The 23,926-nt window shown below is 39.8% G+C and overlaps 1 protein-coding gene across 2 annotated transcripts in view; it reads right to left on the bottom strand.

Annotated features, from left to right (window-relative positions):
- LOC124715067 (heme-binding protein HMX1) overlaps positions 1-17,389 on the bottom strand; it is a 65,868-nt gene extending 48,479 nt beyond the window's left edge. The window contains exons 1-2 of one of the 2 annotated variants that reach the window (XM_047243071.1): positions 17,219-17,389; positions 8,703-8,780 (exon numbers count right to left, since the gene is read on the bottom strand). The gene's annotated coding sequence lies outside the window, so the exon portion shown is untranslated. Of the gene's footprint in view, positions 1-8,702; positions 8,781-16,820; positions 16,968-17,218 lie in introns of those variants that run through there. The other variant, XM_047243072.1, reaches the window with a different exon arrangement.
- Between the last annotated feature and the right edge of the window lie 6,537 nt (positions 17,390-23,926).

Below are 23,926 nucleotides of genomic sequence, written 5' to 3'. Positions count from 1 at the left end.
GGTGGAATGACTGGAACTGATGGGCTGTCGGACCCCCTCCGTCTAAAAGGCGCTGCTCATGAATGGTTGTTTACATCTTTGGGCTGATTTAGTGACATCTCTGAACAGTCAAAGGGACTGTGTCTGTGATACAATATCCACAGTCAACATCTGCCTTCAGGAGTTCTGGGAACCAGGGTGATGCAAAACTTTTTTTGATGTGTGTATATTATAAGGTGGTTAAAATAATTAAAAGATTACTTTCAGAGACTAATTATACTTCCAAGACATGCAACATGTGGACATGCTTGCATAATCAAAACAGTTTTTTTTTTTTAAGTTTTACTGTGTCTTTTAATGATTGTGAACTCAATGTCAAACATGTAGTATTGAGCAAATCAAGCATTTTGAGAGAGAACACACAGCAGAAAACACAGCAATTAGTTTACAGGAAATTGCAAGTTTATGGTACATCCAGCTGTCAAAAATTCATGTTATTCACAATAATGGACAAAACATAGTAAAGGCTGTTAGTAATGCAGAGTTGGCCTCAGTGCTTCGTTTCATTCATACTCTTCAATTAGTTGTTAACTACTGTCTGAGGACTCAGTCAAATATGACTCAAATCATAGCAACAGGTAGGAGGATTGTAACTCATTTTAATCATTCCGGCATTGTACAGGAAAAACTGTAGTCTATCCAAGAAGATTTGGATCTCCCTCAGCATGAATTGGTGTTAGTATGCAGTAGAATTCCACCTATTATATGCTTGCAGGTATAATTGGGAAAAAAGGAAGGAAAAAAAAAAAACACCACAGGCCATTTCACTCTATCTTACAGACTGTGATGTCACCAATCTGACTGCTGCACAATGGGAGCTTATAGAGCAACTTATGAAATTATTACAACCACTTGAGAGAATAACAAAAATTACAAGTTCCAGATACACTTGCATATGTGAAATTATTCTGTATGTTGTTACATTAATGTGATATTGTGACAGAATGAGCACATTAGATCTAACATCCAAATTAAGCCATCTGAGGCTTGTCATACAACAACGGTTGCATGAACAATCTGCAAGACCTCACAATAAGTAAAAATTATTTGGTGGCTACTGCTTTAGACCCATGCTTTAAAACAAATGTTTTCACCAGTCAACTGCAAAGAGAAAAAAAGTATGACAGTATTTTTGATTGACAGCCTAAATATGAACTGTGAGACAAGCAGCAACAATAGTGTGAATTAATCCCTTATCGGGCCAAGATGAGGAGAACCAAAGGCCAGAGTCTAAGCCAAAGTTTTAACTCATTTTCTATGGATTGCTTCAAAGAGGTGGTTGCAGAACAAACACAGCTCATACCAGGACATCAACTGAAACAGGTCTTTATTGATGTATTAAGAACTTACGAAGCCATGATGATCTACACACATGGTGGCAAGCAAGAAAATCTAAATTTCCCCATTTGCTAAATGCTGCAGCAAAAATTTGTCAGCACTAGGAAGCAGTGTCTATTCAGACGCTCTTTTCTCTGACACTGGGAATGTCAGCAAGAAGAAAAGGACTAAACTACTGACAAAAAATACAGAAAAATCTGGTTATCACTGTTAGCATTCAACCGCGATTCTTGTACACATATTTTAACAACGCGTTTCAAGAGACAGTGCTCTCATCATCAGGTTGTAATGTCTACGTCATGAAATTAAATGGACTAAAAAGACAAAATACCATCACAAACAGTTGGGAAGTCCATATAGTAAAACAGAATTAAAAGTATATTGGACTGTGGGTCCTCGTCTTACATTGAAGTTGTTGACACAAGTCGATGGCCATCCCATAGCTACCAAGTATGCTGTCGCACTGTGCCGGCTCGGGAGCTGTTGTGGACTGACATGCCTAGGTGTTGTGGCGTGGTTACAGCTGTGTGCTTAACAGTAATGCTATGCTATTGGGTGCCTTATTTCCTTATTGCATTGGTCTGCCATCATTAGCCTCTAGCAACTCCGTCAGTGACATGCTACCAACTTAAAGTCGCATACCTACCCTAAAATAATTCTAAAAACCCACTAAAAAATCTCATTTCTTTAAAATCATCTTGTGCATTTAGAATATTGCTTTGTTTCTTTTCATGGATAGCTACCTCGAATTCCTCTAGTAAATCAAGTTTCCTCCCTTTCTTTTCTACATGCAATATTTCCACGTTATCTTCTATGCTATTAAGGGGATGGCCTGTTTCATATATATGGCTCGCAACAAGCTGATTTGTCATAATTTCCTAACCTGAACGCATCTTTATGTTCTTTATACCGGATCGCGGATGATCTTCCTGTCTGCCCTATATATTTTGCATCACAAGTTCTGCACTGAATCTTATAAACTCCCGATCTTTCAAACATATTTCTCTTCTCGCCAATATCGTGCTTAGGCTATACCTCACTAGGTTATTAGTCTGAAAAGCTATTTTAACATCGTATGGCTTAAAAATATTTGCTATCTTTTGTGAGACTGTTCCGTAATATGGCATCGTGATAATTTTCTCTTTCTCTCCATCAGGTTTTTTCTTTTTGCGCTTATTACTTTTCCGTAACAGTTTTTTAACCATATCTATTCTGTACCCATTATTCATCGCTATTCTCTTAACGGTATTAATTTCAGTCTCCCTATCTTTTTCGCTCATAGGTATATTGACTGCCCTATGCACGAGACTACGGAAAGCAGCTTCTTTATAAGCCCGCGGATGGCATGAATCATTCGGGATCACGGCATCAGTCGTAGTTTGTTTTCTATAAACAGAGAACGCATGTTTGTTGCCCTGCTTTTTTATATTCAGGTCCAGGAACTGTAAACAATTGTCAGTTTCATACTCCACGGTAAATTCTATTTTATTATGTGCGTCATTGAACTTTTTTACTATTTCCTCAATGTCCTCACAGGAACCATCGACAAGTAACAGTGTGTCGTCAACATAACGTTTGTAATAAACAATTTTATCCATAGTGTTATCGTCAGAATTTAGAACTTTATCTTCAAGGTCGTTGATAAAAATGTCCGCCATTGTTCCTGAAATACTGGACCCCATGGCTCACCCATCGTCCTGAATATAAAATTTGTTATTAAACGTAAAATAATTAAAACTTGTAATGAGCTGTAGGAGTTCAATAAATTCAATTGTCTCTTGCGCTGAAATTTTACCGTATTTAAGGAAATTTCTCTTAATGATTTCTATAGTTTCGTTAACCGGAACACTGGAGTATAAGTTCTTAACAACCAACAAAACCAAACAGGAAGTGTCAGTGACTAGCGTATCTTTAATTTCACCTATCATGGTCATACTTCAATGTAAGACGAGGACCCACAGCCCAATATACTTTTAATTCTGTTTTACTATATGGACTTCCCAACTGTTTACGATGGTATTTTGTCTTTTTAGTCCGTTTAATTTCATGACATAGACTTTACAACCTGATGATGAGAGCATTGTCTCTTGAAACGCGTTGTTAAAATATGTGTATAAGAATCGCGGTTGAATGCTAACAGTGATAACCAGTACAACGACAACTGCTACCCCAACTCCATAATGGATTATACAGGGTGACTCAAAAAGAATACCACAACTTTAAAAATGTGTATTTAATGAAAGAAACATAATATAACCTTCTGTTATACATCATTACAAAGAGTATTTAAAAAGGTTTTTTTTTTTTTTTTCACTCAAAAACAAGTTCAGAGATGTTCAATATGGCCCCCTCCAGACACACGAGCAATATCAACCCGATACTCCAACTCGTTCCACACTCTCTGTAGCATATCAGGCGTAACAGTTTGGATGGCTGCTGTTATTTCTCATTTCAAATCATCAATGGTGGCTGAGAGAGGTGGTCGAAACACCATACCCTTAACATACCCCCACAAGAAAAAATCGCAGGGGGTAAGATCAGGGCTTCTTGGAGGCCAGTGATGAAGTGCTCTGTCACGGGCTGCCTGGCGGCCGATCCATCGCCTCGGGTAGTTGACGTTCAGGTAGTTACGGACAGATAAGTGCCAATGTGGTGGCGCTCCATCCTGCTGAAATATGAATTGTTGTGCTTCTTGTTCGAGCTGAGGGAACAGCCAATTCTCTAACATCTCCAGATACTGTAGTCCAGTTACAGTAGCACCTTCGAAGAAAAAGGGACCACAAACTTTATTGGCTGAAACGGCACAGAAAACGTTCACCTTAGGCGAGTCATGTTCATACTGAGTTGTTTCCCGCGGATTCTCAGTGCCCCATATACAGACATTGTGACAGTTGACTTTCCCGTTAGTGTGGAAAGTTGCTTCATCACTAAACACAATCTTTGAAACGAAAGATTCATCTGTTTCCATTTGAGCAAGGATAAAATCACAGAAATCGATTCTTTTAATCTTATCAGCTGCAGACAATGCTTGAACCAATTTCAGACGATAAGGTTTCATAACTAACCTTTTTCGTAGGACTCTCCATACAGTTGATTGTGGAATTTGCAGCTCTCTGCTAGCTCTGCGAGTCGATTTTCCTGGGCTGCGAACAAATGCTTGCTGGATGCGTGCTACATTTTCATCACTCGTTCTCGGCCGTCCAGAACTTTTCCCTTTGTACAAACACCCATTCTCTGTAAACTGTTTATACCAATGTTTAATACACCACCTATCAGGAGGTTTAACACCATACTTTGTTCGAAATGCACGCTGAAAAACTGTCGTTGATTCACTTCTGCCGTACTTAATAACACAAAAAGCTTTCTGTTGAGCGGTCGCCATCTTAGCATCAACTGACGCTGACGCCTAGTCAACAGCGCCTCAAGTGAACAAATGTACAACTAAATGAAACTTTATAGCTCCCTTAATTCGCCGACAGATAGTGCTTAGCTCTGCCCTTTGTCGTTGCAGAGTTTTAAATTCCTAAAGTTGTGGTATTCTTTTTGAATCACCCTGTATTAAAACAGAAAAATCTATCTTTCTGCACCATAATCTTCCAATCCTAAATTTTAATTAAAAATGCTCCGACATTTATTATTTTTAAAAAACTGTGTGTACAGAATGTTGTTGTTGTTGTCTTCAGTCCTGAGACTGGTTTGATGCAGCTCTCCACACTACTCTATCCTGTGCAAGCTTCTTCATCTCCCAGTACTTACTGCAACCTACATCCTTCTGAATATGCTTAGCGTATTCATCTCTTGGTCTCCCTCTACGATTTTTACCCTCCACACTGCCCTCCAATGCTAAATTTCTGATCCCTTGATGCCTCAGAACATGTCCTACCAAACGGTCCCTTCTTCTTCGCAAGTTGTGCCACAAACTCCTCCCCAATCCTATTCAATACCTCCTCATTAGTTATGTGATCTACCCATCTAATCTTCAGCATTCTTCTGTAACACCACATTTCGAAAGCTTCTATTCTCTTCTTGTCCAAACTATTTATTGTCCATGTTTCACTTCCATACATTGCTACACTCCATACAAATACTTTCAGAAGTGACTTCCTGACACTTAAATCTATACTCTATGTTAACAAATTTCTCTTCTTCACAAACGCTTTCCTTGCCATTGCCAGTCTACATTTTATATCCTCTCTACTTCGACCATCATCAGTTATTTTGGTCGCCAAATAGCAAAACTCCTTTACTACTTTATGTGTCTCATTTCCTAATCTAATTCCCTCAGCATCATCTGACTTAATTTGACTACATTCCATTATCCTAGTTTTGCTTTTGTTGATGTTCATCTTATATCCTCCTTTCAAGACACTGTCCATTCCGTTCAGCTGCTCTTCCAAGTCCTTTGCTGTCTCTGACAGAATTACAATGTCATTGGCGAACCTCAATGTTTTTATTTCTTCTCCATGGACTTTAATACCTACTCCGAATTTTTCTTTTGTTTCCTTCACTGCTTGCTCAATATACAGATTGAATAACATCGGGGACAGGCTGCAACCCTGTCTCACTTCCTTCCCAACCGCTGCTTCCCTTTCATGCCCCTCGACTCTTATAACTGCCATCTGGTTTCTGTACAAATTGTAAATAGCCCTTCGCTCCCTGTATTTTACCCCTGCCACCTTTAGAATTTGAAAGAGAGTATTCCAGTCAACATTGTCAAAAGCTTTCTCTAAGTCTACAAATGCTAGAAATGTAGGTTTGCCTTTCCTTAACCTATTTTCTAAGATAAGTCGTAGGGTCAGTATTGCCAACATTTCTGCGGAATCCAAACTGATCTTCACCGAGGTCGGCTTCTACCAGTTTTTCCATTTGTCTGTAAAGAATTCGCATTAGTATTTTGCAGCTGTGACTTATTAAACTGATAGTTCAGTAATTTTCACATCTGTCAACACCTGCTTTCTTTGGGATTGGAATTATTACATTCTTCTTGAAGTCTGAGGGTATTTTGCCTGTTTCATACATCTTGTTCACCAGATGGTAGAGTTTTGTCAGGACTGGCTCTCCCAAGGCCGTCAGCATTTCCAATGGAATGTTGTCTACTCCCGGGGCCTTGTTTCGACTCAGGTCTTTCAGTGTTCTGTCAAACTCTTCACACAGTATCATATCTCCCATTTCATCTTCATCTACATCCTCTTCCATTTCCATAATATTGTTCTCAAGTACATCACCCTTGTATAGACCCCCTATATACTCCTTCCACCTTTCTGCTTTACCTTCTTTGTTTAGAACTGGGTTTCCATTTGAGCTCTTGATATTCATACAAGTGGCTCTCTTTTCTCCAAAGGTCTCTTTAATTTTCCTGTAGGCAGTGTCTATCTTACCCCTAGTGAGATATGCCTCTACATCCTTACATTTGTCCTCTAGCCATCCCTGCTTAGCCATTTTGCACTTCCTGTCGATCTCATTTTTGAGACTTTGTATTCCTTTATGCCTGCTTCATTTACTGCATTTTTATATTTTCTCCTTTCATCAATTAAATTCAATATTTCTTCTGTTACCCAAGGATTTCTACTAACCCTTGTCTTTTTACCCACTTGATCCTCTGCTGCCTTCACTATTTCATCCCTCAGAGCTGCCCATTCTTCTTCTACTGTATTTCTTTCGCCCATTCCTGTCAATTGTTCCCTAATGCTCTCCCTGAAACTCTGTGCGACCTCTGGTTTAGTTAATTTATCCAGGTCCTATCTCCTTAAATTCCCACCTTTTTGCAGTTTCTTCAGTTTTAATCTACAGTTCATAACCAATAGATTGTGGTCAGAGTCCACACCTGCCCCTGGAAATGTCTTACAATTTAAAACCTGGTTCCTAAACCTCTGTCTCACCATTATATAATCTATCTGATACCTTCTAGTATCTTCAGGATTCTTCCATGTATACAACCTTCTTTTATGATTCTTGAACCAAGTGTTAGCTATGATTGAACCAAGTGTTAGCTATGATTAAGTTATGCTCTGTGCAAAATTCTACCAGGCGGCTTCCTCTTTCATTTCTTATCCCCATTCCATATTCACATACTATGTTTCCTTCTCTTCCTTTGCCTACTATCGAATTCCATTCACCCATGACTATTAAATTTTCATCTCCCTTCACTACCTGAATAATTTCTTTTATCTCATCATACATTTCATCAATTTCTTCATCATATGCAGAGCTAGTTGGCATATAAACTTGTACTACTGTAGTAGGCATGGGCTTCGTGTCTGTCTTGGCCACAATAATGCATTCACTATGCTGTTGGTAGTAGCTTATCCGCACTTCTATTTTTTTATTCATTATTAAACCTACTCCTGCATTACCCCTATTTGATTTTGTATTTATAACCCTGTATTCACCTGACCAAAAGTCTTGCTCGTCCTGCCACCGAACTTCACTAATTCCCACTATATCTAACTTCAACCTATCCATTTCCCTTTTTAAATTTTCTAACCTACCAGCCTGATTAAGGGATCTGACATCCCACGCTCCAATCCGTAGAACGCCAGGTTTCTTTCTCCTGATAACGACGTCCTCTTGAGTAGTACCCGCCTGGAGATCCAAATGGGGGACTATTTTACCTCCGGAATATTTTACCCAAGAGGACGCCATCATCATTTAACCATATAGCAAAGCTGCATGCCCTCGGGAAAAATTACGGCTGTAGTTTCCCCTTGCTTTCAGCCGTTTGCAGTACCAGCACAGCTAGGCCGTTTTGGTTAGTGTTGCAAGGCCAGATCAGTCAATCATAAAGACTGTTGCCCCTGCAACTACTGAAAAGGCAGCTGCCCCTCTTCAGGAACCACACGTTTGTCTGGCCTCTCAACAGATACCCCTCCGTTGTGGTTGCACCTACGGTACGGCCATCTGTATCACTGAGACACGCAAGCCTCCCCACCAATGGCAAGGTCCATGGTTCATGGGGGTAGGGTGTACAGAATACGTAAATTTATTTTTTTAAGACTTAGTTTTTTGTTAATTTTTATAACATAGATGCTAATTATGTACCCATGACTACATTAATAATTAGAAGAAAAATACATTATTATAATTATATTATTATTATTATTATTATTATTATTATTACTACTATAAAATAAATCAGTATTTTCATTTTACCCTATTTTACCACTTATCAGATTTCAAAAAACATCTTACTTAAGTATTTGGCCAAATAGTATCCAGATATTCGGTATTCAGCCAAATAGGATAAAAGCAGCTGACCAGGATAAATACTGAATAATAGCCAAATATTCATTGCAAGTCTACTAAGACCACAAAAAATAATCACTTACCAGTCACACGCAACACCAGAATTAAAAGATACTCTTGGAAATAACAATACTCGATTCCACTTGCATGTGGTACAGCACCTGTAACATTAGAATGGAAATTTTATTGTGAGATTATAAGGGAATTTTTGTCACTGCCATACCCTGTCGGCCTAAAAAGTCTAGACTCTGGAGTAATAATAAAAAAAAAGAAAAACTTAATATGGTGGTTTTAAAGCTTCAGATGTTCTACATAGCCCCCTGTGAGTAAAATGTACAGCACATCATTACAACCATGAAACTTTCATAGAAGTTTTTCGGTATGTTGTTCAGCTCTTGCGTCTCTTTGACTCATATGTCATTTATGTCATCAAAGTGTTGATCCTTCATGCGAATTTTATTTTTGGGAATAAAAAGTCACTCAAAACCAAAGTGGGTGAATGTGGTGTGCGTTTGAGAACTGGTATGTGTGTTTTCACTAGAAACTGCACTAAACTGTAACATGTGAGTGAGGGGGTGTATTGTCATGCAGCTAGAAGAAATCCCTCTTCTTCCATTGTTGCAGCCAAACTCTCAGAATCCTCTGGCAAACTGACACAGAACACACAAATAATACTGACAATTTACATTGGTGCCGCTGGAAATAAATTCCCTGTGGAAAATGCCATGATCACCAAAAATATGTCTTCACTTTCGCCTTTGTCATTTGCACTTTTTTCAGTCTTGGCAATCTATCAGAGACCCATTCCGCATTTTGTCATTTTGTAGTACACTCATACTGATAAGTCTTGTCACCCATGATGATCTTTCCAGAAAACAAATGTCCACATTTTTCATCTCAATCAAGTTGCAGCACGTGTCCACGGATCGCCACATTTCTTTGGGAGTCGAGGTGTATGGGACAAACTTTGCACAAATTTTTCTCTCATTCAGAGCACTCTAGAGAATATCTTGAACACTAGATTTGGCAATGTTCAGTTCTTCAGTGATAGCTCAGCATAAGAGATGATAGTTGGTTCATAAGAGATGATAGTTGGTTTACAAATGATGGTGAATTTTCTCTGTTTCTGGCAGATGATCTAGAGATGGGATGGCCTAACCTCTCATTGTCCTCGAGCAATATTTTTCTTTCTTCAAAATGTTTACACCACATAAAACACTCATTCATGGCTCAAATAATTCTCACCATAAGCCTTTTCCTTGGACTCAAATGTCTCTATAGCAATTTACATAGAAAATGTGAAATTGAATGGCTGCTCATTGTTTCATTGTGATTTGTGACAACAACATTGACCCACTATGGCTGCTTGTCCATTACTTAATACTGCCCACTGACAATTGACTGGTCAAATGTATATCTGTTGCTTACAGTAGTTAGCTTGTATGTCTCAGAACTTTTTGGATGGACGGTGTGTGTATAAAAACTAGTCATTCTGTATGCAATGCACAGGCTGCAAACATTGTCTGCTTGAGCAAAAACACTATGTAAACTGCAGTTATGAAGGTTTGACGAAGAAGAGTATTTTTCTTGTTTCATCCATCATGAACACTTTTCAAGTAATTTGAGCTTCAAATAGTGCATTGGGTATTATTACTGTTAAGGAGCAAAAGTTATGTGGTCTTGGAGGTGTGGGGGAAGGTGTTTCCTGGCCTCTTGATAGGCACTGAACACTGAAGTGACTAAATTAGGAGCCAAATGCTTAATGCAACAGTAAACTTGACAGCCCTTAAAATTCAAAATCTAGCAATCAGTATAAACTGGTGACACTGTTTGTAGAGAAAGTGTACTCTTCCATTCAAACTGTTCTTTGCTGTATCTGTCAATGGGCACGTGTTAAATGGCACACACAATAAACATGGAGTTCAGCATTTGAGGCCTCACGTCATTTCTCATTTTACCCTTGTCAAAAGTTGGTGCCCCATTGGAACAAAATCACAATAGATTTCACACTCTGTTACACCAGTAACAACACATCTGGCAAAAAATATTGTGTTGGATTCCTTTCAAATTTCCCCTACATTGTGCAGTTGCAGATTTTTACATGCAGCTATTTTTGCACAGTGAATGGCATTCACCATATCCCCTTAGCTCCATACATTCCCTCAGAAACAGTGCAGCTGAATGACTTATCTCAGTAATCAAGGCACAGATAGCACATTTACTACAAGAGGCATTTGTGATTTTGTTGGGTGTCTTTTGTAAAATGCTTGACCAATGGGAAGAGTCCAACAGAGGCAATATATGGACAGTGGTGAAGGACTGCAGTCTTCCTTCTGTGCCCCCAGAGACTAGCACCAGAGAAGGATGAGTATTGTTTTGTGTCCCATGGTAACAGAGTCGTTAGTTACAACTCAGGCAGGAGGAGGATGGTGAAAAAATCAGCAGTATCCTTTTTGAGGGGCCTATCAAGCATTCACCTTTAATGCTGTAGCAGAACCACAAAAAACCTAAATCAGGATGGCTATATGAGAGTTTTAATCCCACTGCTCATGTGTCCATTGTGACTCCCTCGATTTGTTCCTAGTATTCTGCATTAAACAGAAAATATGTGGATATCAGGACATTCCTGAAAAAGAGAGTGATCTTCCCATCAAATTTCTGACCAGTGAGTTCTAGTGGCTCTCGTAGAGGCACCATGGCGAATAACATAATGATCCAAGCTAACTAGGACATTCTAATTCCTTCAAGCCTGAAGCTGTTGAGGCATTTTATAGCAAGTGCGATGCAGGCATATAAGGGGCTTACTACTTGTCAGGTATTTTGCCAGCAGATATGTAGGAGCCTTGTTGTTGCTGACAGTGGGTTATAATCACACCCCATCTTTGTTGACCCCCTCTAAGAAATCTGAGTCCTTGAGAAGCGTCCTGTCCCTTGTTCTCCACCTTCTTCGTGGGATCAGCATTGACATCCCTATAGTAGTTCTAGAGAGGGAAACTTAATTTTGCTCCCACTCACAAGTTCACAATGGTCGTGGACACCGTCAGAGTCGTCGAGAAGGTGGAGATTGAGGTGGTGGCGCATCTGCTGCCTGAAACAAAGTGGATTGTAATAACTTATTGTGCTCCTACATGCTGACTTCACCAGGAAGGTGGAAAACAAAAGTTCACGTGGGACCACCTTGGATGGCAACTTAGTGCCAGTATCTAGGATATCAAGGATCAGATACAACAGTTATGCACCAGCTTGCCTCACAAGAGGATACGACAGCTTTGTGACATCCTTCCCATCCAAATGAGTGCCTGCATTCAGGCCAGATGGGGTGCAATGTAATGCTGATAAGTGGGCTCATATTGCCAAGTTCTTTCTAAATTTGACTCAGATTTGTAATCACTGAAATAACATTACATACCATCTCGCGCCCTGTGAAATTTTGTTTCAGTTCTTCCTCCCCTTCTGTGTGCTTCACTTCCCCTTCTGGGTGCTTCACTTTTTTTCGTTAGGCATTGTAGAAGGTTATGGCTGTTAGATTGGTTGCATAATTCAATCTCTTTCTAAATTTCCTCCGCACCAACATCACTTTATCACTAGTGATATCATTGTCAATGTAAAACAACTTATGGAGTTACATGTTTTCATTAGGTCTGATCAGTCTGGTGTTTGTCTTGCAGAATGAAATTTACTATTTTTTGTTGTTTTTCTGTTTGGGACGGATATGACTGATAAGTTTACCAGCTTTTTGTTATGTGCTGCTATGGGTGACTTACTTTTGTTATAGGTCCTCCTTAAGTTTTAGTGCACCTGAGATTGGTATGAGTGTTAGAACTGTTGAAAATTGGTTTTCTTTTTGTTATGAAGTGTATTCAGACTATGTGAAGTAAAGGAGAAGGTCAGGTGGGCCAGGGTTGGTTGTTGAAATTGGCAAGTCACGGTTTGGTTACGAGGAAGATGGGTGGTGGGGGAGGGGGGGTTTCTTGGTTTGGTTTGTGGGTGAGAGACTGTCATTACAGGGTTTGGTATGCTTATTTTGCTTTTAGGGCTTTGCGCAGTTGTAGTAAGAGGGAACTAGTGGGGTTCGTTGAGGAATCTACTGAGGAGTAGAGTACTGTCGTGTTATGCATTTTTGTCATACAGGAGTTGGGAAAAGAGGGGTTATGGACACTTAACCACAGCATTCAGTTGAAAGATTATAACACTGGAGCTTGCACTAATACCATAGGGGATTATGAGGGATAATTAAATTTGTTATAGGGAGGGGGGAGAAGAGGTGCTCTTCCAACCTGCAATCTCATTTAGACGAGTATTGCTGGAGGAAGTGTGTCCCTGAGAACTTCTGTGTTTGTTGCATTTTTAAGGGTTGTGGGGATGTATAGGCCGAGGGTGGTGAATTGAGGGGGTTGGGGTTGTGTGGGGGAGGGGGGGGGGGGAGGTAGGGAAGAATGAGTTTTTGGTTATTGTTTGTGGGTTTAATGGGGCAGGTTATGGGTAGGTGGGGGGGGGGGGGGGTGTTCAGAGGTTATTTTGGAAAGGACCAGTCTGGTTGATTTTTTATTGTACAGTGTGATTGATTCTGGTTTTGTTTGTTTCTTTTTCTTGTTGGTTTTGTTTTTGGGACTGGAACTGGGTAGGCTGGGTCTGGTCTATGGGGTGGGAGTTTATGCGTGTTTTCATAGATTTTTTTTTTTAATGTGTGTGTGTGTGTGTGTGTGTGTGTGTGTGTGTGTGTGTAGCCAACCTCAGTGATTTTGTTTTGGTTTTATTCTATAGTAATTCTGATTTGTGATGTTTTGTCTGTTTTATATTCATTATATTTTGTAAAGGGAAATGTCAGATTCCACTTTTTGGAATTGCAGAGATTAGCTTTTTGGTACTGTTGACTTCACTTGAGCTATAGGTCGAGTGAAGTGTACAGTTCTTGTTGGTTTCGTAGCTGTGGCATTTTGTCGTAAGTTGAGATTCTTTTTGATAATTTTCGTTTTGGATGGTGCACTGTTTTGAATTGTTATATATTTAGCTTGCCCTGCCCTAAACTCCCTGTTTCCCACAGTTGCCCTGTTAGTTTCATTTTAATGTCGGAGTGATATGTTCTTGTGACTTTTTATTTTTGTCTGCATTTGTTGCCTTGTGTATGTAGTGATGACATAGTTGCCATTTTGTATAAGAGGAAGTAGGCATTTCTGTCATATTGATGACATCATGGGTCAAAGCAGTGGGTGGAATTGGACTCTTCCCTAATGCAGATAGGTGTAACCTGAAGGGAAAACAATAATTTACAAGTAAAATGAGCTACATCTCAATCAGTACTTTCTGTGATGGCAGCCAACTGTAACAAGAGGTCACATGCTGAGAATGAGCCTGCACTGCTACTGAAATGTGTGCCTTCCCCAGGTTCAGAAAGCATAAATCTTCTGACAGTATAAGGCTCTCAGCAGCTTTACCTATGGTCCTCTCCTTCAAGAGCCCTCTTCCCACGAAAGTTATTTTTTCTGTGAAGATCACAGCAAAATTTAAAATGGCTATCTTGCAAATATAAGAACATTGACATTTCCTTTGTTGTACATTCACATCCTCTGCACACACACACTGTATAACGTTGTGTGCTTCACATAACAGGAATTTTTTTTACAATCCTCTGGTAGTAGGAGTTACAATGTGCCTTCTCTTCTCTCCCACACCCTCCTTCCCCTCCCCCCTCCTTTTCCAGCATTTTTCATAATCAGTCTTTGATACATGTACGTAACACGAAAAAAATAGTCAAGTGGAATTTTGTTTATTATGTAATACAGTTTTTCCAAGATTAAATGTGGGCGTTGAACATTATCTTTTAGATATACTACACTTCATTTCAAACCTCTCTTGCCTTCCTTTTATGTTAAGAGACCTGATGGTATGCTCCCCCCCCCCCTTTTTTTTACAGTGTTCTACTTTAAAACATGATATGTGAGTGTCAGGGGCAGAATACTGTAACTTTCACACAATAGTCTGGCATGTAAGGATATAGTGCCAAAGGAGAAAGTGTTGTCTCCTTACACATTATCATATCATAGACACTTTAGCTTGTGTCAGTGCTGAAAAGGGATTATACGAAGCCCAATGTTGGTTTCAACAATATTTACATACTGTTCCTCTATACTCATACACCATTAAATGTGTCAACATAAGACTCGTAATAACATCTCTGAAATAGCACAGCTTTCAGTCTTCCACAAAAACATCTTTCAGTACTTTGTGCGCAATCTCAACAGAATAACACACTGCCCTATAGTGAAGACCTTGTGCAAGAATCAAAATGGGAATTTTTTGTAAATTCTGAGTGAAATAAAATATGTTAATATGCAACTATTGTAGGTTAGTGTTTATTATGGCATCCTGTAAAACAGAAGTTACTTTATGTATGTATCCCGAAATTAGGACTGTAATGTTTAGCCACAATACTAATGAAATATGCTCATTTTTGTCGTCTTAATTATGAGAACTAGTGGTTGTCAAGTACAAATACTCTGGAATTCAGATATAGAAAGGCAATATTTCCTCGCATTTTCTCCAAGATCTATTGTGATAATAGACAAAACACTGTCAGCTGCATGTGTGTAATTTCTAAAGGAAAAATACGACAAAAGCTTGTGGTGGTCTATTCAATACAAACATACTTTAATACACTCATGGCTAACTATTTACAATTTGTACAGAAACCAGATGGCAGTTATAAGAGTTGAGGGGCAGTAAAGGGAAGCAGTGGTTGGGAAGGGAGTGAGACAGGGTTGTAGCCTCTCCACGATGTTATTCAATCTGTATGTTGAGCAAGCAGTAAAGGAAATAAAAGAAAAGTTCAGAGTAGGAATTAAAATCCATGGAGAAGAAATAAAAACGTTGAGGTTCGCCAATGACATTGTAATTCTGTCAGAGACAGCAAAGGACCTGGAAGAGCAGCTGAACAGAATGGACAGTGCCTTGAAAGGAGGATATAAGATGAACATCAACTGAAGAAAATGAGGATAAGGGAATGTAGTCAAATTAAATCGGGTGATGCTGCGGGAATTAGATTAGGAAATGAGAGGCTTAATAATAACTGAGGATGGTCGAAGTAGAGAAGATTTAAAATGTAGACTGGCAATGGCAAGGGAAGCGTTTTTGAAGAAGAGAAATTTGTTAAAATCGAGTATAGATTTAAGTGTCAGGAAGTTGTTTCTGAAAGTATTTGTATGGAATGTAGCCATGTATGGAAGTGAAATGTGGACGATAAATAGTTTGGACAAAAAGAGATTAGAAGCTTTCAAAATGTGGTGCTACAGAAGGATGCTGAAGATTAGATGGGTAGATCACATAACTAATGAGGAGGTATTGAGTAGAATTGGAGAGAAGAGAAATTTGTGGCACAACTTTACTAGGAGGAGGGATTGGTTGGTGGGGCATATTCTGAGGCATCAAGGGATCACCAATTTAGTATTGGAGGGCAGCATGGAGGGTAAAAATCGTAGAGGGAGACCAAGAGATGAATACACTAAACAGATTCAGAAGGATGTAGGTTACAGTAGATACTGGGAGATGAAGAAGCTTGCACAGGATAGAGTAGCATGGAGAGCTGCATCAAACCCATCTCAGGGCTGAAGACCACAACAACAACAACAATGCCTAACTAATCACAACATATGAAAAATTACTTCCTTCCTTCAACAACACAACATTTATTTGTTAATGCATTAAGGTAGCAGAGCCATTCTGTGTAACTTCAAAAACCCTTCTCTTTATCTTTTGTGCCTGAAAATCACGACATTTCACATGTTTTCATGCAACCATCTTTGTATCCATGATTAGAAGATAACTAAACAATCACTTTTGGTACTGAAAACAATAAGGTAAACTGTAGTTATTGTGAAAACCCATCTGCTGGAAATTGTGACCAAGAACCATGGAGTAATGAAGAGCATCTTGCATGAACGATGCATCATATTTATTCATTTTTGGCGTAATATTGAACAAAGTCAACTAGCATAACTTTGCTATTGGAGTACAAATCCTGCATATCGCTCAACACCACTGAAATGCCTTTAGATTTTAATAGTAAATGATCACAAAATTCTAATGTATAATATTTCTAAAATAATGGTCATCAATGTAGACGATCTAAAAAGACAACACAACTTAAACTATACACTGATAACTATACAAAAGGATAAAGGTGCATGCACATGTAAAAATCTCACCGACACAATGGCGAAATTTCGTGTAGTATCAAGTTACTGACACACACAGGTGGAATAGGATGGTTAGTGGCTGAATCTTATCGTACTAAGTGGCGGAATTTCCTGCTATGAAACAAATCGTTCTTGATTAGCAACATAAATGTTAAGAGCACGCAAGTGCGGAAGATACACTACGAAGAAGCGCATAAAAAAGTTAGACGCTCAATCTGTTTTCGATTCAGATGCCTAAGAATAATAACACATTTTCCCTTAGACATCAAAAAGCAGTGTGCTTTCCTAAATTGCAGTTTACGCACTGCGCAAAAGAATTCCTTTCGCATTTCGCTTGACAGCCTTTGTCATGTAGCACATGATACTAAAATAACACCAGTCGCTTGTATGAAATATAGATAACTCACAATTCAGTCACGGCAAATATTTTTTACCACCATATTTCGCATTAAAGTAATTTTTTTCAATTTAGCTTCTTTTCTGTAGCAGAAAACTTGAATTTCGTGTCGCTGTTCCAAAGATCACCATCCACAAATGAGAAAATACGCGCATCCTTTGACATTACAAAGTCCTTCGTTAGCGCACGTGTGCTCCTGATACGCGTATCTGTCAGATAACAGAAGTAAAATAACTACAACAAAACCGTACAAAAAGGCAGCCTGTGCCCAAATACTTATCAGCTATTGTATAACGAATGAGGTAATCCTTGTAACCCAGTGATCACATTAAATATTCATAAACAAGGCAGTCTTGTCGAAAATAAAGGCGATCGAGTGCTTCGAAATTATGACCAAGCTACGTTATATTACAGTAAGTGTATGAAGTATTACAGATTTTAGATATTTTCGTCCAGCGCCTGTTTTAGGGAGGAAGCAAAATTAGGATTAACTTTCCTGCAGACAGAGGTTATAACATACTAAGTATAAAGCCGGACCCACACACGCAATAAAAGTGTCGCCCCAGCTAGTGGATTTCTGCAGTTGCAATACAGTTGCACGTGTGAACTCCCAGTTTTTGGTGGCGCACCTTTAAAGACAAAATTTTTGTCCTGCCACGAAATGTCTAATTTGGTTGTACTTTATTGGGCCATTTTCCTTCCATCAGTGTCTTCTCCCTGGCGGCTGTACTTGGAAAAACGAACACTCTGTCGCAATTACCGTGGAGTAATTGCTGCTATACTCAAGGCATGCCCGTCCATATAGGCGATGGCCTAGGGCGCTCGAATTTGGGGAGGGGGCGGAGGCGGGGTCGGCATGGCGATCGTGCGCGACTAGCTCACGTGCACTAGCTGTGTGGTTTACTTTGCTGTTGCACTAAGGTACCTGGAGCAATGACTCACTGGTTGCTATACATAGAGCAACAGACAAGTCGCAATTCAATTTTACACACATTGTTAAGTGTTTTGCGAGTAAGTATTAAATGTTAAATGAGTAGACGAGTAGAAGTTGTTTATGTAAACTACGCATCCTACAGTCCAGGCTGGTCGTCTATTATAGCAGAAAGTGGGCGTCGATGACCTAGTTGTTAGGTGAGGGTGGGGGAGTTTAGGTCATCAAACAACAAAAGTTACCTGCAGTGGTAAAACAGACTGCACAGCTATGACCAGCACAAATGCTACTGACATGGGGGGGGGGGGCAGGTTCAATTCCTTCCTCTGATGTGCCTTACTGTCATATATTTCTAAACAAACGCAAAGTCATTTTTTAGCTTAGCTTTTCTATATATTAGTGCTGCCCTCATAGCTATAATCAGTTTCTTAAGTACATTCCCTTCTATTTGTTCACAATCTACAGTGTTACAGCACTGTAATGATGCTGCAAATAATTATTCTTATGTGCAGCACACTTTTGTGATGCATAAAGGCATTGTGTGTGTGTTTGTGTGTGTGTGTGTGTGTGTGTGTGTGTGTGTGTGTGTGTGTGTGTGAGAGAGAGAGAGAGTGAGTGTGTGTGTGATTGAAGAGATGTGTCTCATCAAGATCAAGTGAAGCAAGAGAGGGCTTTCTCAAGTGTATATATCCTTGTTGCTGTCGAAACCCTACATCCACAGCCTGCAGGAATGGAAGAGGAGGAAGTACTTCAGTTTACTTGTAGTAGCACATGTGACGTTAGCTACCTCCACTGCAGCCCTTTGAGTGTACCTCATTCGTGGGACACTTGTTGCGGCAGTGGATTTTCAGTCTGCTGCACTGGTCTGAGCTAGTTTAATTATCGTTTTGTTTATTGCGGTTTCGAAGAAGAAAACAATGACAAGGTGGGGCAGACAAACGACCTACACTCATACAGAGTGACCGAAATTAATTGCAATCAGCTTCAAGTAGCTGTGTGTTATGTTTAACTTTAATATGTTCCCTACATTTTATATAAAAATATTCTGTAGCACTGGAAACGCTTCAGTCCACATAGCTAGATAAGTACCTTTTTATTTTACATTTGGGGGTTTTACAAAAATCTGATAAATCGTGAAATTCATTTGTGTTGTAGGTGTGTCAAAATAAATTAATAATATACAGGTATTAATATCATTACCCGGTGGGAAAGCTGTGTGTAATAAGCAGTTGCTTCCTTGATATTGTGTAACTTATCAGCATAATTTTGAGCCCATCTGATGTAATGAAAAGGGCTACAGAGATGGTCTACCTGGATGTAATTGTAAGGCAGTTTACCACATAAAACTAGGCAAACGGTACGCTGGTTAAGCAGTTGCACCTCAGTTACACAATACACAACAGTTAAAACATTATAATGTGATAACAATAAAAAACACAGATTGTAGACAGTTGGAATTCACAGCAATCTCCTCTGGAGGCAGTGGTAAACTGTGATGGGACTGTTCCATCTCCTCTGGCTACTGATCATGGTGTTTATTCCTTCATAATATATCGCTTTTCCTTCATATGCATTTTCAGCTGACAACGGTCATTTTATAGGACTCATGTGAACATAGCATAATTTCTGAATTATAATTGGATGTGAGCACTGGGCCTTATACACCTCTGTAAAGCTATACTTTTGCTTGTATAGCAAAGAATCTATGTTTTACTCTGGTGTGGAAGAAAGTAGTTTCATCATCTTAAAGTTTGTCACCATAGTGAGTGGGATAGAAAACTTGCAGGGTGGATGTATGCCAGATATTGGACATATATGTCCTGTATTATAATATTAAGAGCGTTGCACTCTGCATGACTAACATTTCATAAACCACATGGCTTTAACATTATAGCGTGTTTAAGTGCAGAAACGTGTAGCCTTAGGCGTGCATGTGTTTACGTTCTACGGTTATTTCTCTCTTGTCAATACCTTCTTGGTACTGACTCCAAACACTAGACCAACCCTTTAGAATTGATAGCACAGTTGATTTACGTCAAATGCTTCAAACTCCATCTGTCTGGGGCTCCAACATGCATAAACCACACAGTTTTCTTAACTGTCTGTTGTATCATCACAATACTCTCATATCTACTATACACCTATAAGGGGAGCTAACCTTCTCGATACGCATGCATCTGGAGAGGTCTTCTGGATTTGGATGGGTGCTGAGGGTAAGTTGGTGTGGAACAGTCTTCTCTGGACAGTAGTTATGGACTCAAACTCGCTCTGTTCCTTCACAAGACGTGGCATTTAATGGGTACGCTTGTGCTTCTGGTCAGTGATGACTGCGTTTCAGGGAATGTTGGTCAAAGACAATGCAGGGAGATCTATCAATCTGCAACTCTGTTCTATGAATGCGAGGATACTTCTGTGTCTTCCATACATACAGGGAATGATGGGCAATCGTAAATTCTGCACTGTGACTGAAGTGCTAGAAATATGTAGATAACCTAGCTGCATCATTACAGGATGCCATTTGGTATAATTTGGTGATTATGTTTAACAATTAACCACGAATGGACATACTGCACAGTCACCTATATACAGTCACACTCTAGTATGTGGTACATGCAAAGTAGTGGAGGGGTGGTTTAGCTACGATACAGAAGTTGGAAAGCATGCTGCCATGTCATTGGTTGGCATTGAATTTACGGAAAAACTGGTAAAATTGCTATAATTGATTACACTATCATCAGTGATGCTTATTATAGTACATCGTCCCATATCGACGGTGTCATTTCCGTTCCATGTGTCCATTGGTACGCTGTTGATTAGCACATATTGATTGACTGACACGACTTGTTTGGGAGGGAGAGAGTCTTGGTGGGAGCAACACCTTGTGGGGATGGCCAGTACTGAAACAGAGATCACATGCATGGCTGTAACATGAGCTTCAGACAGCTGTCTGGAAATGCTACACCTTGCTTCAAAGTCTACCATTTTACATATGTCGTGATGTCCTCCACATTTTTGTTAATAAGAAGCACTGCCTCTGTCTTTTATTTCAACTGTATTGTATGTTGTGGGAGGAGCGTAGTTTACAGCATGTGACGTACAGCTTTCTGTGAGAGTCAATGGATCGAAACATATTAATGTCGGTTTAACACCTGACACAGAACTTGAAGTCATGGTGGAAAAACAAAATGTGTGACAGTGTACAAGGCTGTAGTCATACATTGCTTGGATGTGTTACAGCAGAAAAACAATGCATCAAACTGCTTATGAAAGAATAACACTAGAATCCTCTCTTGTGACTGACAGTGTGTGGGATATGGTCCTCCTGTAGTATGAGTGACGAAACTTTACAATGGTCTGTGCAAGCGACTTCAATAACTGGCCACCTGCCCCAGTGGACCAATACCTGTATATTTAATAGTGACGCCACATTTGCTCGATGTTAGCACAATGACAGTATTTGTTTTCGATATATCGAAAGACAGGGGAACAGTAATATCTTATCGAGTTCTCTACCGGGTGACATTAGCAAAGTTTTTATAGTTCGTAGTTTTTCTCTGTTGGATGGCACAGAATAATGAGGAGGGAGAGAATGTTTGGGTGACAGACGTAAATGCACCCAGAGAGATGCAGATCTTTATTGGAGTGCAGTACCTGTATGTAGTTTGGAAATGCACTGCAATGCAGTGGCAAAATCCTTGTCCTTCTTCCAGTTCCCACATGATGTGAAGTCTTCCTAATTTTTCCGACAATAAACACCTCAGTAATTGCTCCTACTGTCTTTTCTACTACCTCATGTTGCAAGAGAAAGCTGTGTTTGGCGCTGGCCTTATACATTGCACACAGTTGGCGGAGCTACAACAACATGTTCCCATTTCCACTAAGTCATCAAAACACGGTTCTGTCGCATTAACTCAGCTTACACTGTTCCTCCACAGGATACAGAAGGTGGTAGGTACAGCACTCTCCGACTTTCGCTTATTCCGACTGAATTTGGAATGATCAGATGGACATAGCTGCAGGGAGGGTGGGGTAGAGAATGAGGAACAGTTACAAGATGAAGAGAGACTATTTAGAACCACGCAGGAGTTTTGATGTAAGGGGTCCTCAGCAGATGGGTTCCAGAAAAGTGACTCGTTTTGAGATATGAGACTGCCACAAATATGATTCACCAATGGCTTAATCATTAAAAGACATCTCCATATGATCTAACACAAGTATGTGGTTGAATGGAGAGACCGGATTCCAAATCACAGACAGCATTTCTACCAGAAAGCGTAACACTATAGATATGAAAAGCCAGTGTGTTGGTCATAAGTATTTTATATATTTTTTATGACTTCAATCTAGTGTTGCATTTTTAAGTGATTCGTCGCATAACGCACGATTTACTGTATGTGATCATTCTCAATCAACCATCACCTCCCACACCTATAACCCTGTGGATATATCATAGAACCTCTGTTACACTGTCTACACGGTATAAAGATAGAATGCGTTACAAATACTTTTTGTTAGCGTGGCAAATATCCAGCAGCAGCACAAGGGAATTGCAGATATCAGCTTAATCCCACGTTCCTTAACCGAATCATCGTCGTATTTGTATGGAAGATCACTTCATTTGGAGGCATACCATACCTCAATTTATAAAGCATGTATGGTTTCTAACATGGGTATCATTAGCGATACTTGTGTGTGCCTGTAGAACCAACACAACTTTTAATGCAGGGTGTCAATACCATAGTCGTTGCAATCATGTTTTTTAATAGTGTGGTCCTTATGTAAAATGTATGTTGCAGCCAGTAGAATCGTTTTCCGTTCAGCTTCAAATGTCGGTTCTTAATAGTGTTCCTCGAAAAGAACAGCGTCTTTCCTCCAGTAATTCCGATTTGAGCTACCCGATGAGAGTAATGCGACTGCCAAAAAGAATTACTCGCCATGCAAAGTGGATCTCATGATAAATTTAATTAATTAGTGTATCAATTTGATATGAATGACCTGCCATCTGGTGAGTGGAAGCGATGGCTAGGGTACCACGCATATGATTCGAGAGTTGGAGTGGTAATCAGGCGTTTTTTCATTGCAGCAACATCTTTTAATGAAATTTTAACCTGCCACCTACACAGGGACAGATGACATAATAAAATCAGATGTATTATCGAATTTATAAAGTGGTTTGTAGTATAAACCTGATATGGAGTGTGCTGTAGCTGGTTGCAGGAGTGGTCACGAGGAGTTAGCGGCTGGAAGTCATGGATTAGCTCAGACTGTGACAGGTGCTTAAGTACAAAGAATACACTGACCTGTCTGCTCTTGCCCATGGCAGTGGTGCCTAGCGAAGTGACCAGTGAGCTGGGTGAGCAGCAACCGAAGTGGATGTGTGTGTTGCATGAGAAGATTCAAAGTGACGGGTGTTTGCACTGGACAATTATTCCCCCCACGTAAATTGATCAGTTGACTGCTTGGTGACAGTCTCTCCAACATCTGTGCGTAGAGTACAGTGGGCATATGGATCCCGGGGATGGGTGTGCAGCTGCCGGCATGTCCTGTACGTGTGCAAGTCTCTTGTGACTGGTGCCACAAGACAAGGCGATATTCCTGCCAGCAGTGAACAGTGCAACCACAGCTCCTGGCAGTCAGTGGATGGTGTGCCCTTCACATTCGTGTGTGCGAATCAAGTAGTGATACACATTCTCTAGCCTGGGGTGCTGGGTGTAGGCATTGAGACATCAGTGTGTGGGTGTACAAGTGTTTCAGCGATCTCTGACATTTAGCCATGACAATTATTAC

This window comes from Schistocerca piceifrons, chromosome 1 (genome assembly GCF_021461385.2).
Source record: "Schistocerca piceifrons isolate TAMUIC-IGC-003096 chromosome 1, iqSchPice1.1, whole genome shotgun sequence".
In the NCBI taxonomy this organism is placed as follows: domain Eukaryota; kingdom Metazoa; phylum Arthropoda; class Insecta; order Orthoptera; family Acrididae; genus Schistocerca; species Schistocerca piceifrons.
The sequence above is the reverse complement of the archived record's forward strand: the minus strand, read 5'-3'. Positions and strand labels throughout refer to the sequence as shown.